This window comes from Malurus melanocephalus, unplaced genomic scaffold (assembly GCF_030028575.1).
Source record: "Malurus melanocephalus ecotype Western Australia unplaced genomic scaffold, MMel_1.1 scaffold_702, whole genome shotgun sequence".
In the NCBI taxonomy this organism is placed as follows: Eukaryota; Metazoa; Chordata; class Aves; order Passeriformes; family Maluridae; genus Malurus; species Malurus melanocephalus.
This window is the reverse complement of record NW_026623934.1, coordinates 186,712-192,676: the sequence shown is the minus strand read 5'-3', so window position 1 is coordinate 192,676 and position 5,965 is coordinate 186,712.

Genomic DNA, 5,965 nt, shown 5'->3' with positions numbered 1-5,965 from the left:
CCCAGAGCACATCCATCACTGCAACGGGGCTGCAGCCTCCACCCTGCCCAACAGGGTGTCTGGTTGTGATCTAACTCTTTCAGTTTAAACTGTTGTTCCTGTATCATTGCCTTTATTTTAATTTTTCCTATTAAATTGTAGTTCTGACTTAGATTCTCTAGCAGCATATTTGTGTAGGGGTAACTCCCCCGCTGGCTTGTTTCTCAAACTAGCACAATGTAATAATATGTATTATTTGTCCCATATGCACAGTAATTCTAACTTCCCACCAAGGGCTCAAGGTGCTTTTCATAAGATGCTTCTGCACACACCAAAATCCATGGATCACTATTAATACCAAATATCAGGCAGCGAGAGTGACAGGAAAAGTCAGGGCTTACACTTTGTGAGAAATCCAGACTCATCACAGAATTTGGCAAAGCCCTTGGAAGCGATCAGCTAATTTTATGTGTCATTAATATGGATTTTTCTTCCCAGTCTGTATATTTTTGCAGCATATCCTGTGTTTTAGTTCCATGTACAGGCAAAACATTSAAATTCGGGCAGGAGAGTCAATAATTCAGCTCAGCTGAGTCACTCTATTGGAGCAACAGTCCCGTCCCAGGAGGAAGCAAAGAGATCCCTGAGCCTCATCCAGGAGGGGAGGGCATCACCATCAAGGAGCAGGGCTAAAAGCAGCATCCAAAAACCTGGCATTGTGAGCCCCAAGGTCATTCAGCTACATCTTTATAAGCATTAATATTGTGTGAATAAACTAGAGCTGATTAACAGATGCAGAGCAGGAAAGGTTAGGCCGTGAAAATAGAGCAGTTTGCTGCACAGTGTCAGAGTTTCAGTTTGGGCAGTAAAYTAACCCTTAAATTTGATGTCTCTGTCTCCAGAAATCCTTTATTGCGTATTCTCTCCGCCCTCAGTTCATTAATGAGGTAGCAGAGCCTTGTGTTTTCTCCAGTAATGAGTCTGAAAGCTCACAAATAGCTCTGATTATAGCCCTCAGGGAAAAGAGGAAAAAAAGAGAAAATAGGATGATGAATTCGGCCATCTGAGTCACCTGGCTTGAATGGTAGCACCCTGCAGCACACAGAAAGCTGCCCAGATTTCACTACTACTACTACTATTATTATTATTATTATTATTATTATTATTATTATTATTATTATTATTATTATTATTACTGCTATAAATTACAGTATGGAGAAGTCACTCTCTAGGAGCAGTAACCAATATTTGGATTTTCCACAGCTGCTTCTCCAGGGCTCCTCCTCATTTTGCAGGAGTTCTTGGTCTCTGGCCATGGGTTTTGATCTCACTTGGAGCCCTGCAAGGAGCTCCTGTGGCAGCTGTGACACACAGGGAGTGTGGTTAAACATGAAATCTGCAGGATCTCGCAGCCAAGGGGCTCTCCTGTATCAGAGGGATGCAAAATTCCCAAAGGAGCTCCTAAACTGTGCTCAGGGGTCTGTGATGTGGAGCAGTCCAGCCCTGGTAAAAGTAAATACCTGGGGGAAGCAGCTCTTTGTGTCCTGGCTCGCAGCATGGGGAAAGGTCTCTGCTTTGCTCTCTGAGCTGTGTTTTGCTGAATTCCCAAATCATTTCCAGAGCTACACATCCAACACTGCTGAAAACAAATCTCCAGCCMCCTCTCAGGGTTTAGAGGACGAAGCTGTGCAGAAGGAGGTGACCTGCCCAGGGGTGTGTGTGTGCAAAGCCCTTCTGTTCGTGTCCTTTAACCACTGTGAGTTCTGCTGCTGGACACGCACAAAGGGCAGCCCAGGCTGGTGCAGCACTCATGAGTTCTGATTGGACCAGAATCACGGCTTTGCAATGATTGTTTTGGGTTTTTTTCCTGGGAAATGACAAGGACAAGATGTCAGGAAAGCAATTTTGATGTTAATCTTGCTTGCAAAAGAGATGGAGTGGGGCAGAGTGAGCAGAGAGGGGCTCGGTTCCACTGCCTGCTGTCCCTGCTCCTCTGTGCATCAGCTGATTTTGTGTCCACCCACTTAAAATGTGGATATTACTGATTATTCCTTTTTGCAGCAAAATCCAGCACCCTTGGGGGGCAAAAAAAGCAATTAAAGACTTAAAAAATATCTCTACCTCACCGTGTAAAGTAACATTTCATCACTTGACAGATCTTCATCAAGTCAAAGAACAAATTTTTATCAATGTTTTAGAATTCCAAAACACARTAGAGAGAAAGGGAGGATTTCAGAGAGTAAAAGTTTTGTTGGAAAAGAGAAGACAGGGGTTCCTATGAGTGAGCTGGGGGATTTAATGCAACTCAGACTTTGAGAGGCACCTCCCCTAGAGTGGCAGCCTGTATGGGATGAGGTACAATGTCCCATAGGGACAGGAGCAGCACTATGGGATGTARGAACAGATTAAAGGGGCCTTTCAGCCAATAATTACCCCATAACCTAAACTGCTTAAACTTTCCCTGAAACACCCCAGAGGAAAGCACAATTCTTTGTGTCAGACAGGTGATTTTCAGATTTGGGACGAGCTAGAATGTCATTTCATGGCATTTCAAAGCTGGTGAGCACAGTTTGGGCAGYTTGGTGTGGTTTTAAGGCAGGAGGTTACCTGGGAGACAGAGCCCAGGTGTGCCTGTGCTGAATCCCAGAGCTCAGGCTTTGCTTCATTCCAAGGAAATCCTGATGGGTGGGAAAGCCATAGAGAGCCCTGCAAGGCAGGGACACAATCAAAAAAATGTCAGTGATATGCTTGAGTGTTCAGAAAATCCAAATGAACTGGTTAGAACGAGAAGCATTCCCCCATTTCCACAGCCATTGCTCAGATCACCCAAATGCATTCCCTGCTAAAACCACTCAGGATTTTTTGGATCCTGGTGATAAAATCCAGGTCATGAAGGTAAGATACTCATGGACACAGCTTTTTTAGGTTAAGGCAGRTAATTGGGCTGAGCTTTCCAGAGCTGTTAAACACTGCCTTTGATGCTACAGCATTAATGCCCGGATTTTCAGGCACCTATTTTGTGTAAATCTYGAGATTTCAGCTCTGTTTTACTGARCAGCTWATGGAAYRCAGCCAAAAGAAAGATTATATTCCCAGCCTATCCACAAAATCATTAGCAGTTCATCATTTGTAATGTGGTATTAATTGGGTTACCTTGTAAACCATTTAGAGCTTGGGTCAGAAACTGAAATTTTTACCACCCAGATGGCTCAGTGCTGGTGCTGCTGCTTGGTAAAAGAAGGGCTGGTTCACACCACTGCCATGAGAATGGGTTTTTTGCTTATTTTCCTAAACATGGAAGCAGGAGAGTGATGCAGAATTTTTGCTGTTGGTGTTCCAAAATTTCCTTAAATTTCAAGAACAAAAAAACAAACATGAGGCTTTTTGTACAATTCACAATGAAGAAAGGAATGAATTCGCAGCCAGCTGAGTGCTTGGCTCCARCTGTGGGTTATTCCCCAAGGATTTGTTTTCCAGGCTGCCTTCACCAGGTGCCATTCACTCACACCCATCCTTGCCTGTCTGCTCACACTCCTGGCACAGRGAGCCAAAACTGTGTCCAAAAATGTGGCTTTTGCTGTGGTAATAAACTGGGAGTGCTGAAATTGTCAGCAAATTGATAATCCAAAGCCTCCATTAAAAAAAAAAAAAATCAGGATATTTAAACAAAGACGTTCACAAGGAGAGTAAGGTAATTAAAAATAATTCTGGCAATTGATTTTACAGCTCTACAACATCTCCAAGTGGCCCTCAGGAATTGGTTTCCCCAGGATACCTGTTCACACAAGGGGCTGAAGGAAAAACAAACCCCACAAACACACAAATAAAAAAGCTTTTCAGGCAGAAGCTTGCTGGCAGTTAAGGCAAAACTGATTTACTTAAAACTACCTTCATATGCAGTGAATTTATAACAGAAATTGTATCCAAAATGCACATTGAAAGATTAAAGAATCCTCCAAATTCGAGGATTAATGGCAGATAGGATAGAAACCAGCAGAGTCTGTGTTTTAACTCTCTATTTTGTTATTCCAGTTTCTAGTTTACTTCTACAGATAGACAACAGTATGGGCAGAGGCATGGAGGAAATTAAAATTATAAAGAATAAAATGATCACATTTTAAAATGATAGAATTTATTAACTATACTTTTTAAATCACAGCAGCTAAAGTGAGTGAAATTACAGGAGCACTTTGATCATACAAGACAGAAAGATTCCAAGAAACCCCGCCTCAGTTTCACTGTGCTTTCATGGTTGTTTCATGCCTAAAACAGAAGAAACATTGACAGGATTTAATGGAAACTTCACTTAAATCATCATTTTACATTGCTTAAAGTGAATTTATTAAAGTAAATGCATATGGCAAGGCAATACATAGAAAAAACCCTGCAGCTTTATAATACATGGGTTTTTGACCTTAATTCCCAAGCCAGGTCATTAAAAAATAAATAAATAAAAGCAGAATATTTTGTTAGAAGTCTTGCCTGATTTTTTTCTGACCATTTAATTGTTGCTGGTATGTTTAGCAAGCTAATTTACTGGATTTAAACTGAGATCTTCACAGGTTTCTCCAGACATACAGCATAACTTGGGCAAGAACCACATCAAAACCCASTCCAATTTGCTTCATTAGCCTGAAAGCAGGAGTGGGACCTGTGGCAATGGTTCCACAGGTGTAAAGAGAATTGGAGAGAAAATGAAATCAAACATCCTTGTGGAAACAAGCAGAATATTGCTGGGCCAGTCACGGGGGTTTGGTGGCAGGTAAAAAGCAAAAAAAGAAACAAACAAACAAAAAAAAAATTTTAAAAAAAACCAAACCAAAATCACCTCAGTGTTGCAACAGAATTTTCCTGGAATGAAGCTGCACACTGGGAAAACCCATCCCTGCCAAATGCAGCACGTCCTGAGAGATGGATGAAGTTAATTGGGTATTGATGAACAAATCTGAAAGCAGAACATTTCTGAATTGCTGCAGAAACATCCTGGACAAATGGACAAATGGACAAATGGACTTGCATGAACACATCGCAGATTTTTTGGGTCTGCCCTGCACCTTTCTCACTCCCATGTGCTGCCTGTGCTCTCCTGTCATGTGGCACCATCACAAAAGCAAAATATCTGGGGAAATGATTCGTTCTGAAACCCCTTTAATTACAGCCTGCAGATAACAGCACAATAAAACTCATCAGACTGGGTATGATCAGGATAACCTTGGCAAAAACAAAGAGAAGTCACTGTGAAAATACGTATTTTGTAAGAAAATCAGTTTCCGTGCCTTCAGTGACCAGAAGATTTCAAAAGCTTCATTTTCAAGCAAAAATAGAAACAGATTAAGTTCAGCTTGAATTTTAAAAATTATTTTAACTTAGAAATTATGAGGTGGAGAGGAGGCTTTTTGCAGAGGAAACTCATTAGTGCACTTGGTCCAAACACCCCAGTGTCTGCTCTAAACCTGCTGAAAACCTTTTTTTTTACTTCTGGCAATATATTCCATTAACAAATCTCAGTCTGAAGGCAGCCTGGAAAGTTCCACARGGTTCCAGTGCTCTTCACCATCATCTTCTGATGCTCTGGACCTGCTCCTTCAGACAAGGTTTGGGGTTGCAAACACACACACACCCTGGCAGCTGTTACAAAACCAGCAGAACAGAAAAAATAATATATATTATCAGGAAWAACATTAATAAGAGAGCCAGAGGGATTTCATGGACACATTAAGCTGATTTAGGCTGAAGAGATTTGGTTCAAAGGAAAATCCTAAGGTATCACAGCCCAAGTCTGAAGGACTCGTGGGGTATTTTAAGATGCCGACAACAATTGCTTTGCCCTAAATAATCACTGCTGGGTGATGCAAATGGGATGCCTGTGGTGGCACCGCAGTATGAGTCACTGCTGGGAGAGGGAACGCAGCGATAGAAACTGTGACACCCTCGCTGTGTGCCTGCTCCAGCGGTGCGGGGACAGCAACGGGGATGGGGACAGGGA